Source organism: Cylas formicarius, unplaced genomic scaffold (genome assembly GCF_029955315.1).
Source record: "Cylas formicarius isolate icCylForm1 unplaced genomic scaffold, icCylForm1.1 PGA_scaffold_9__14_contigs__length_23061073, whole genome shotgun sequence".
In the NCBI taxonomy this organism is placed as follows: domain Eukaryota; kingdom Metazoa; phylum Arthropoda; class Insecta; order Coleoptera; family Brentidae; genus Cylas; species Cylas formicarius.
Window position 1 is genome coordinate 17,050,560 of NW_026844365.1, and position 12,498 is coordinate 17,063,057.

At 32.9% G+C, this 12,498-nt stretch overlaps 1 protein-coding gene across 1 annotated transcript in view; it reads right to left on the bottom strand.

Annotated features, from left to right (window-relative positions):
• The window catches only part of LOC132707161 (adenylate cyclase type 2-like), a 59,092-nt gene extending 51,276 nt beyond the window's left edge, over positions 1-7,816 (bottom strand). The window contains exon 1 of the mRNA XM_060678883.1: positions 7,681-7,816. The gene's annotated coding sequence lies outside the window, so the exon portion shown is untranslated. The remainder of the gene's footprint in view (positions 1-7,680) is intronic.
• Positions 7,817-12,498: the final 4,682 nt, after the last annotated feature.

Sequence of the window (12,498 nt, forward strand, 5' to 3'; positions counted from 1 at the left end):
CTCTGCTTCTCTTCTAAACCTCTTCCACTCTGACTTAGCCTTATCTCTCAAGGTTATCAGATATTGAATATTGTCAGTAAGCCGGACTGTACTGTTTGCTCACTGTCATGGTTTTTAAGGGTACATGTTTATCAAACAAGGATAAAATTTGTATGGTAAAGAAGTCTAGTTTCGCATTTGAATCAGAAATGTTGTAAACGTAATCAAATGGTGTTCAAGCAAAAAATGTTCTTCATTCACATTACTGAAATCCCTGATTAGCTTAAATGTAGAAGTGTTTTTATTTTTATCCAATTTTAAAGAACAAAAAATTAAATCAGGATCGGATAATTGATCCGCAGATATCACACCGGAATTTTTAATTAAATTTTTATCTGAAACTAAAATACAATCGAATAACGTAACACACATTGATTATTTGTTGCATGTCTTCAAATTTGAGTTTAAGAAAATCAACATTGACCACCGGAATACATTACTGAAGGGTTGGTCACCATGTATGCGGACGACAACTGCGATAACGTCTAATTACAACGAAAAACAGTTCATTGATAAAGCCCAAGTAATGCTGAAGCAGCGTGCAGAATGACGATTTTGTAACAAAGTAATCATCAACCGCCTTACCACGGTTACCAGGAAAATGTGTTTATAACCAAAGCTAAATGGGGGGGTAGTCACATAGAAAATACTTGCCAAAAACTAAACAAATGTTTTTTTTTGTTTTAACTATAATAAAACGTTGAGTAAATTCTACTACTCTTGTAGAACTCCATTATTCAATAACAATGCTGATACTGACCGTGCCTTCATTTTTTTTTTCGGTTTGAAATACATTGAATCATGTCAGGAGGTCTTTAAAAGACACAATCTGTTCTCTTTTTTTTTTGGTTTTTACAAACGCTCCAAAAAAAATTAATGTTCATGGATATAATAATGATTTTTACAAAAAATCATTAGAGACCTTAAACTCAGTCTGTTTCTGTGTATAGAGCCTATCAATTTGTTTAAAATTTATCGAAAATCTAAGCAGCCTTAAAATTTTTGTCAAAATTCACTTTAAACATAAATATCAATATCACATAAAAATTATGAAATAGGATGCAAAACTAAATAAAAATAATTAATACCAACTAAAACTGGTTATTTTATTGTATTAGATAAACAATGTAAAGAAACATAACTGGGCAAACGACATCAAAAAATGCTTTATAAGAGTCGTTCCAACCACAATCAGTAATATTTGACGTAGTTACAAATCAATTGCAAAAAAATTAATAAATCCATATCTTACATATTACATATTACATATTTATTAATAGCAAAATATTTCTGATGCCATTTCCAATAGATTAAAATCTTAATATCTTACAGAGTGGGCCACATTGAACAATTTTAGCTTTTAGCCTTGCTAAAGGAGATTAGAGTGCATTTTTAAAGCGGACCCTAAAGACCCTAAATATAATTGAACTGAGGTGGCTTTTACTTGATGAAAATCCATTTAACAAAATAAATAAGAACTAAAAGTTCAGATTTTCACGAAATTATATATTTTCACATGACAATTGTTTCGACAACACCGTGTCTTTATTAAATATTTGATAAAGACAAAGACAGAAACAAACATTTGATAAAGACACGGTGTTGTCGAAACAATTGTCATGTCAAAATATATAATTTCGTGAAAATCTGAACTTTTATCCTGCGTTGGATATAATTCTGATCGCTCTTTTTTCCATACGAAAAATTTTTATGGAATCTATTGAGTTTCCCCACAGTATAACACCATATGACAAGATTGAATGAAAAAGAACATAGCCGCTCGAGAATAGAGACCATCCTTTCCGATTAAATTTTTCAATCGTCGTAACAAAAAGTTGACACTTGAGAAGCGCTTTACTAAATAAGCAATATGGTCCTTCCAAGAGAGCCTATCATCCAACACCTTCGCAGATCTTCCTTCCGAAATATTTACATTTGTTGAAAATACCATCAAGTGAGTTTTATCCTCATTCAATTTTAGGCGATTCTCTGTAAACCACATATTGGCAGGTCCTTTCGCCAATTGTTTCCTCTTTAAAAGTTTCTACATTCGCGTTTGATGTTTTAAATGTAGAGTCGTCTGCAAAATTAACCGCAGCCGCAGGGTCCATATGACCAAAGACATCATTAATATAAACTAAAAACAATAATGGACCCATAATGGATCCCTGTGGAACTCTGTGCATTACATATCGTAAACTTGACATTTTATTGTAAAAAACTGCTTGCTTTCTATTTGGGAGATAAGAAGATAATCCAATACCTTTAGCGCAAAGGGTTCTAAACCGTAAAATTCCAGTTTTTCCATTAAAATTCAATGACTGACACAGTGAAAGGCCTTGGAGAGGTCACACAGCGTTAAAGTGCTATGCTCACCCCCCTCAAAGCCCTCTATACCAGGCACTATACGTAGTAGTGCTTGGGTAGTGGAACGCCCCTTTCTAAATCTAAACTGGTTTGGATTTATCAAATTATTTTACTCAAAATAATAAGATAATTGAGAATTCATAATTTTTTCTAAAACTTTGGAATCTATTGGGATTGGCACAACTTTGGACACTTTAAAATCCTACGGATATATTCCAGTGAGGAAACACCTATTTCTTATGTCATTTAATGGTAAAACTATTGCCTTCCAACATTCTTTAATAATCCTACTGTTCAAACAATTGAAGTCTGGTTCGCTCGCCTTTATGCATTTTTATCATTTTTTTATAAACAGCTACATTTCGAACTTTTAACCAATTGCAAATATTGTTATCTTATTTAGTCTTGAACAATAATAATATCAAAATACGCCACAATTGTCATAATTTAATAAAACAATTTATGGATGGAGGGAAGTATGTGTACTGGTGATGTTCCATATGTAAATGAGAATGCAATATTACATCTACACATCAAACCCTACACCCTAGCGTGCGGGAAATGTCACTTTACCACGTCAGTTTCGTTTCCGAACCACTTCGGACATTTCCGGAATTTAACCGCACGGATTTCGAAGCAATCGGATGTTTTCGCTTTGAATTTTGACGTTTGTGAATTGTGACGGTCATGTCAATGAATGTATTCGTGTTGTTTTACAAAAATGTACTCAAAAACTAACGGTCGTAGAAAAAGTATAGTATGCAACACGTTCGGTAAACTTTTTAACTCACTGATTTATTAAAAACTCGTGAGTCAAATGCAATTTACCGCACTTGTTGCATAATATACTATTTTTGTAAAAGGAAAAAATAAAAAGTTATAGGGGCGGTAACATTTTATTTACATCCCCTTTTTAAAAACCACGTTTTTATTATTAATGTTTATAAAACGGAGGTCCTCAAGCGAATTTAATAAGTTAATTTTATCTCTTGGTGTAATTTGCATAATGAATGAATTCTATTTTATACAGATTCTTGATTGTCTATATTACAGCATTACACTGGTATTCGCGTTAAACCCTATTTTCAATGACTGGGATATTCACTCTGACGTAGGTACTTACCCACACGCACCGATCGGGTAATGTCCAAATCAATCACAGCAGAGGAGACGCAAATGTAAATATTTTTAATGCGCTCGCGTATAATAACGGCAAACAATACATCGAAGTACGATTGTGATATCAGATATACAATTGAGCTTATCTATTGGGCAATTTTAATCCGTTTATCAACTAAATTAATCCTAATTTCGGGGAATTATTGTTGGATTCCTTCTCGACATGTCGCAAAAAAAGACCTGTAAATACACTTGAAATATTTTCAGAATTAAGTGGCACTATCGTCAATTCTTTATTAACGACTCCTGATATTAACTCTACTGTTATCGAAATTAGCCCTATAAAAGCGCCCTACTTCTAACAATGTCACAAACTCTCTATTTTCAAAAAACGAACTGCTAAAAATACTTTCTCTGAATAACAGCTTTAAAAAGTGCTATTTTAATATTCATGTCAATAGTAAAAGCAAGTTTTCTCAAGATCTTAATTGTTATTACACACCACCACGAATTAATGTTAACTTTCAGTTATTTATTAATTTAAAGAAACAAGGTTACTTATCACACTGCTTGAAAAGGCTAACTAAGTATTAAATCCATAATTCTATTATTCTTGACAATATTATTATATGTTCTCAGTGCATGGCATAAAGGGAGAGGAAGATAATGATGTTGGACTGTATTTTTAACATTCGAAAGTCTTTGGTAATTATTACCAGAACAAATTTTGTAACTTTCTTGTAATTCTATTCTCTGCTGGCAGCTTTTTGGAATTCAGGTCTTGTCGTCTGTCGCATATAGGTGGCGCTACAGGTATGCGAAAAATAAAAACTTCAACAATATGTCACTTTCTTAGCTTTCATATTATACACAAGCAAAGATTACTTAAATTTTGTTTGTATTATTCTGTGTGAGACTACTTATTATTTATTTTGTTTTTTTTTTAATTAATTAGTATATTTATAATATAGTTTAATATATTTATCTAAAAGGTTCCTCTAATTGAAAAATTTGGCAACATTGGATTGATGGCGACCATAGTCTTCCGATTGAGCAGGATATGAATCAGCAAAAAGATTCTTTTTATCTGAATTCGACCTAACAAAACATGAATTCGACATCAGTCTTTAATTTATATGAGGTCATTTCAATAAAGCCTGTATAAAATCAGTAAGTTTTGAGGCTCTGGTTGGAAAATTTAGTTGCCAGCATCTTTAACTGTGCTACCTAGGCCCTAGGCGACAGACCCAGAGAGGTCGTTATTTTCGAGCAGCCCGTATGCAGTCTCCTTATTCCCGCCAAAAATAACTAAAGATAAGAAAAATCTGCAGAATTATTGTTGTCGAGTATTAATCGCAAAAGAGGAATGTTCATTGCCCTCTCTATTATAAAATAAATCCGGACCGATTCGTTATCAATCAAAAAAATCTTAAGAGTTCCAATAAAAATGTACATTTTGTTTTAGGTAGGAGATATATCAATCAGAAGCAATAATTCGTTAATACTGTTGCATGAATATCAACTATACAGGGTGTATGTCACAATATCCGCCAAAATGTGCAATAAATGGTTATTTTTTACGAAAACTGAGTAAATTACGCAAAATTATGAAGAAATCACAAAATTGTACAAAGCGGACAAGATGGAAAAATCATATGACAACTTAGATATTTGAATGTATTTACAAAACTTCTGGATTCCTCCTGCCACGGCTGTTGTTGAGTTGAACTTTCTGATGTTTCTCCACTCAGTCAGTCTCAGCTAAGCTCCGAACAAGCCAACGGGATGATGATTGGCGCAACGTCAGCAAGTTTGATTCATCAAAAACCGACATAAGAAGAATCCAGAAGATTTGTAAATAGTGAGAGTGAAGATCAACGTGATTTCAACACCACCAAGATAATAAAAAAAAAGTTTCTTTTTCTGAAATTTTGATTCCCTGTACTTTGAAAGCCAGACATATTAGTACATATGTGTGTACTGCGCCGATATCTTTACAAAGCAATTAAAAAGGGACGCAAAATTGATTAATTGCAATTTCACTGCCGGAAATGGATACGCGCTGATAAAAAGTTAAATATGAAATATGTGCCTGATAGCAGCCACTCACTTTGAAATTACGAAGTTTGCAAACCAATTTCGATTTATCAGCATATACAGTTATTTCATTCAATTGGACGTCTGCAATTCCAGTTTTGGCTTTGCGACCACGTAATGCGTTCTAGAGCTTCAAGCAATATCCCAGCCAGATGACTAATACTATGAACTGTACTAACCAAAACTATTTGCCACGCCACGGGATGTGGAAGTCAAAAAAATTAATAGAGTCATTCAGCTGTGACTCCTGTAAACCGTTTCTTATCAGCAGATTCAATACCTTTATATTACCCTGTCTATTTGTACACTTATAAGTTTCATCAAACACTAAATAATAAGGACTATAAGCTAACGAAGGATGGAGAAACGAAAAATATGGGACGTTGATGTTGATCTACATCGAAAGATCGAATTCACTGATGTAAACGACCATATTTTCCTTTTCCATATACGTTTAACATGTATCACGCTACATACCTCCGAAGAAATTTAAGAATAATAATTAATAAAGTAATTTTTGACTGTATAGACTTCGACGCATGAAGTTTTAGTTCGCATATTGATATCCAATTTTAAAATAATTTTAGTTAGATTTCAGCGCCGATTTGTCCAAAAGGGATGTCGATTTGCTAAATTTTAATGGAACGCCCGGTGTATTTTAATTTAATTTCTCCAATTATATTACCTAATAAATCAATAAAGATTAAAAATATTTGCCCCTGAATGTATAAGAAATAATGCGTCTATAGCACTTGGATTCTGTTTGTTTTTTGAAAAAAAAAGCGAAATGTTATTCAGATATTCCAAAAAGAGTATTCCATTTAAAATATCAATATTCAATATCATGTATTTTAAGTAAAACAATGCAATTTTTTTAAAAAAACACATATATCGAATTATGAATATTTAAAGAAAATATTACTTGATATACCAGAATATATCGGTAAATAATAAATTTTATAAATGAGAAACAGAGAGATAATCTCCACTACTAGCCTCCTTTTTCAATTGTATAGTTTCTCTCACTTTTCAATCTCGCCGTGACCATTTCAGTTCGAGTTCATGGGTACTTTATTTTTCAACGTCAATGTCACTCAAATAAATCAATTTGTTTTGACGTTATTTCCTATCAAACCGGAAGCGGTGGCTCCACTTAACTAAACAATAAAAAAAATCTATAAAAATATGCAAATTTAGTTTTTATCATTAAAGACGCATTTTTCAAAAAGGAGTTTTATATAAAAAAATGTACACGGACAAAATGTTAGTTCAAAAAACTGATACCGCAGTTAAATTTGCTTCGTAGATACGCGATATTAATCAAAATGTGAAAGAACCTTAAGTCTGTGACAAATACACTAAATCGACCGATATCGAACGCATTGAACAATAAATGCGTTTGCGATTGTAGAAACGAAAAGGTGAAGCTTGCAAACCGCATTCAAATCTTGACTGAAAATAAGTAAAACATTCTGCCTTTTCCATTTCATTTAGTTCCTTACACTCCAGTGTTTTTTTTTAACTAAACTATTTAGTAATACATTTACTGTCATGTCAAGAATGCCACTGGCAAAAATTATAAGAAATATACTACACCAAAAAATTACCTTAGATTAGAAGATATGAGCAAATACAAAAAATCGATTTTTTAACTTCCTCTGAATCCAATCAATTTAGGACAGAAATCGAAGAAGTATAAATATGTCTTTAAATGTTCCGAAAATAAATAAAACAGTTGCTTAAACTTTTTTTTTACAATGAACTCGCATTTTACTTAGACGGCTGCCCAGGTTTTTCCATATATCAACGAGTAAATTAGGCAATTTTTGCCTGTCGTTAAAATCGGATAAACACAAATAATACACCCAAGGCTCCCAAGATGGGAATCGAACCCACAACCTCTGGCAAGTTCGAGTTGGCAGGTCTTAGCAACGCCTTACCCACCGAGTTATCCTTGGTCCCTTGCTTAAACTTTAAGGAAGACTTTTTTTCTTCTTATGCCATGCATAAATTTCAGCATAGAAGACACTATAATCACTTAATTCAAATTAAACTTACCTCTCTGTTTATGATAAACCTTCGATTCACCAGTCACAAATTTATACACTTCGCAGAATAGATATTTATTGTGGTCTAGAGAGACGGTTATATCTCTCTATAAGGCTAAACGCAACTGATATATTAGCGTATCTACTTATTATAATCTTATCCACATACTAGAATTAAATTAATAATCTATATGAGTTTAATCGTAGTGATTCCCGTCGTATTTACATACATATCGGCTGTTACATATAGTGGGGAGAGTAAAATATATAATTAACAACGAACTGTTCTGCGATAATTCAGTCTTCTGTATGATAAATACTCATTTTGTTATGATACGAGGTGTGATCAATTATTGATAGTGGTAAAAAGTCAATTCATCGGGAGTTTGGTGTCCGATTTTGAAAATTGAAGATTTTCGTGGCAAATATAATCTTTTTCGTGGCTTCGTTTGGTGTGGCAACGATGAAGAAAAATCCCAAAATCCGCATTCAAATAGGTATCGATATCGCATAGATCGATATAGTATAAATTTGGCTACCTTTTATATTTCGGGATTTGTAATAAAAAACTATAAGCTACCAACAAATATGACTTTATTGTTTCTAAAAATATTCACCCTGATGATCAATACCCTTTGGCATTCGATAAAACGAATCATAAAAGAAAACACTTTTCCCACATCGATTTGGGCACTTCCAAAACATGCTTTTCAAAAGCATCAATCGTTTCTTCTGGTGTCAAAGATCATTTCCCAGAAGTCATTAGGTACTAAATCGGGACTATATGGTGGATGGCTCATCAAATCAACATTTTCAATGCTCAAAAAGTTGTTTGCGCTGATCGGTGATTGTCGTCGTGGAGATTGATTCATCTTCGGCGGTTGATTTTTCTAATTTCTTCGAAGACTTTCGGCAAACAAATGGTTGTGACCATTCAGAATTGACTGTTTTACCTTTCACCAAAAAAAACAGTTGCAACGTGGCCAGTCTTAATGAAAAAACAGGCTACTATTTTTATAACTTTCGTGGGCTTTGCCTCATTCTGAAAGTCTCGCACAGTCGACTGCTGCTTACTTTCAGGTTCATATGCATAGATCCATGATTCATCACCTGTCACGATTTCATAGACTTATTGGGAACCACCGAGGTGGTATTTTGTGAGCATTTCCTTCGAACAATCAACACGAGCCTTTTTTTTTTGAGGTGATGTCAAGTTGTGTGGAATCCAACGCAAACAAATTTAGCGGTCAAATGTTCATGCAAAATTGTATGAATGCTCAACCTCATGATAAGCGATATGACAATTCTGCAAACTCAGTTTCCGCACTACATCAATGTTTTCTTGGACAACCACCCATTTTCGACAACCTTCACGAAACGACTAACGTCCGAAAACCAACGATAAACAGTAGTCCTAGATGGTGCTTTGATTCCAAAAATCAAATTAAGTCCATCGATGCATTTAGTTAGTCGACGTCAAAAATAATTTTAAAAAAAATGCGCGAAAACAGTCACAATTTTTTTTAAATTATCACAAATAACACTTTCGCCAAAACCTAACTGAGTAAACTTAACCTCAAAATGTCAAACTTTCCTATAAAAACGTTAGTCGCTAGATGGTAGGACTAATTTAAGAAAATCCCGAAATATAAAAGGCAGCCCTCGTAAGTAGTCACCTAGTGCAAGTGTGATGGAAAAAAATGTTTTTCATGACCACTTGAATATTTAAATAAATGAAACTTTGTCATTTTCCTGGTGCTAGGCTACATCGTCTTAACTTTTTTCAAATATGGATTTTTTTATTACTTGAAAAAATCAAAGCCTTTGACTCGATATAAACTCGGCTTAACTGAAATTTTAGTTATTTATCGGCTTAGGCAGGCCCTGATAAGTATCTAAACTTCGATAAAATAAAAAGTAGTCTCGAGGCCAGCCCGGTCATTAATTTATCCGTTTTGCCCTTAAAATTTCTTCCTTTCAAAAGCAGTATTTACAAAAACCGTTTTTATTATCAAGTCAAATTTGACTAATAATGCTCTTTCGAAATGTTAATAAACAGCATGTATTTCGAAAAACGAAATATTGGATTTTAAGGACAAAATGACATGACAAAATGTCATTTACTATATAATATGAATTTAAATAAACCCAGGAAAAAATAAAAAAGAAATCGCCTAATCGAGAGTTTTACAATTTCGAAGCGACTTCATTACCTCAATTATTGAAATCCAAATTGTGTGTAATACCCTGTATCATTTTAATAGCACCTTTTTATTTGAAATGAAATATTTTTTAAAATTTGATGACTACCTCATTACTTTTTATTGTTCCAAAAATATCGAGTTTCCTTTCCAATATATATTTAACGATAATAAAGTTACGCTTTCTCTATTAACCTCTGGTTATTTTTCTATACGACTGACTGTAAACGGGAGCACGTAATTGTAGTGCACACTTCGTACTATACAAATGCCGGGCATTGAAAAATATGTGTTTGGGACATTCCAAATACTCGCCACAATTCCTAGGTGTGGGTCTGACAATATTTTCCGAATACTCATTTGCTCCTCCGTTACCGGGAAAACAGTTTACTTTTGCATGTTAAAATTTGAATTTGCGACTTACGAGTGTTTCAAAATGTGTCATGCCTTATTGTGGTTTGACGGAAACACTTTCTGTATACGAGGGCGCACCGAAACGTACATGAAATAATGTTGTCGACGTAAATGTTTTATTTACCACATTTTTTTAACGATTGACACTGAAAACAGGTCAAAAGAGCACGCGAGGGTGATATATCGATCAAATATATTTTTTGCGATGCGACGTTGCCGCTTATTGATAATTTTACTTTACTTCGACACTTTAAAGGGTAAAACCTGTATATTATTGAATTTTTCGTTTTCCCATCAATTCCTCATCATTTCAAAATCTAATTTGGTAGTACTGTTCCAATAAATAACGCTTAAATGTAAACGACCAAATTGTCAGACTGGTCCACCTATCCTGCCGTCTAGCTTGAATTAGATAGTTCATTTTTTTATAAACTGAATTAAAAATCAATTTTTCCCTTAAGGCAAAATATAATCGGTGCCACCCAAATTGCTGAAAGATAATTTTAATCTCTTTTCAAATATATAAAAGTAGTAAAATTTAATAAGAAAATTTTAAATGTATATCAGTAAATTGCCAAGCATCCTGTACAGAACTTTTGGTTTTCGTATTCCGCATAAAAAGTTGCTTTGCAAATGACATTTCAAACTTACCTAACTAAAGTAACTTCAAAGTTCAAGTTCAAGTATGCGTTTCACAAAAAATGTTGGGCTCGACTGCTAGGATCATTCGCCCATTGCCGACTTCCGTCGAGGATCTTCGCTTTTGGTCATTGACCAACACGTACAGAGAAGACATATAACCAATATTTGCTCAACTAGCAAAAAAACAAATTTGACCGATACCAAAAAAAACCGACACCCCCCGCTTCCGCCCCGGACCATCCTGGCCCATCCGGCCTCCATACCGGCGTGAACGGGGAAAAACGACGGGGCCGACGACGATTATCACTTTACAACGTTCACAAAACACTGAAAACACTAAATCCACACAGTGGAGACCGATTTCAAAATTTTTGGACGATTACAAAGGATTCTGTAGGGAACGAACGGAGGTTAAACCGCCGCGTGCAATGTTCCACCACAGAATCCCTAAAGTAACTTATTATTTTTCTTCTTCACGTAAGAAGAAATTTGTATGCTTATTTGCAATTCGGTAAGAAGCCAGCCTTTAACCCTAAAGTTAACCTGCTATTTTGACGCCATGATCTCAATTTTGACGGGAAAGCGTAGGAAAAATATCAATAACTTACTATTCGATTAAGCATTCAAACAGTAAAAATATTTGTGAAAGACTTCTGAAGTAATGAAAAAAAAAGTTATTATCACGTCTTTCTTTACTAATCTAAAGTTAACCTACTATTTTGACACCATGATCTCAATTTTAACAGGAAAGCGTAGTAAAAATATCAATAACTTACTATTCGATTAAGCGTTCAAACAGTAAAAATGTTTGTAAAAGACTTCTGAAGTAATGAAAAAAAAAAAGTTATTATTACGTCTTTCTTTATTAATCTAAAATTAACCTACTATTTTGACCCCATGATCTCAATTTTGACAGGAAAGCGTAGCAAAAATATCAATAACTTACTATTCGATTAAGCGTTCAAACAGTAAAAATGTTGGTGAGACTTCTGAAGTAATGAAAAAAAGTTATTATTACGTCTTTCTTTATTAATCTAAAGATAACCTACTATTTTGACGCCATGATCTCAATTTTGACAGGAAAGCGTAGCAAAAATGTCAATAACGTACTATTCGATTAAGCGTTCAAACAGTAAAAATGTTTGTAAAAGACTTCTGAAGTAATGAAAAAAAAAAGTTATTATTACGTCTTTCTTTATTAATCTAAAGTTAACCTACTATTTTGACACCATGATCTCAATTTTGACAGGAACGCGTAACAAAAGTATCAATAACTTACTATTCGATTAAGCATTCAAACAGTAAAAATGTTTGATGAAAGACATCTGAAGTAATGAAAAAAAAAGTTATTATTACGTCTTTCTTTATTAATCTAAAGTTAACCTACTATTTTGACACCATGATCTCAATTTTGACAGGAACGCGTAACAAAAGTATCAATAACTTACTATTCGATTAAGCATTCAAACAGTAAAAATGTTTGATGAAAGACATCTGAAGTAATGAAAAAAAAAGTTATTATTACGTCTTTCTTTATTAATCTAAAGTTAACCTACTATTTTGACACCATG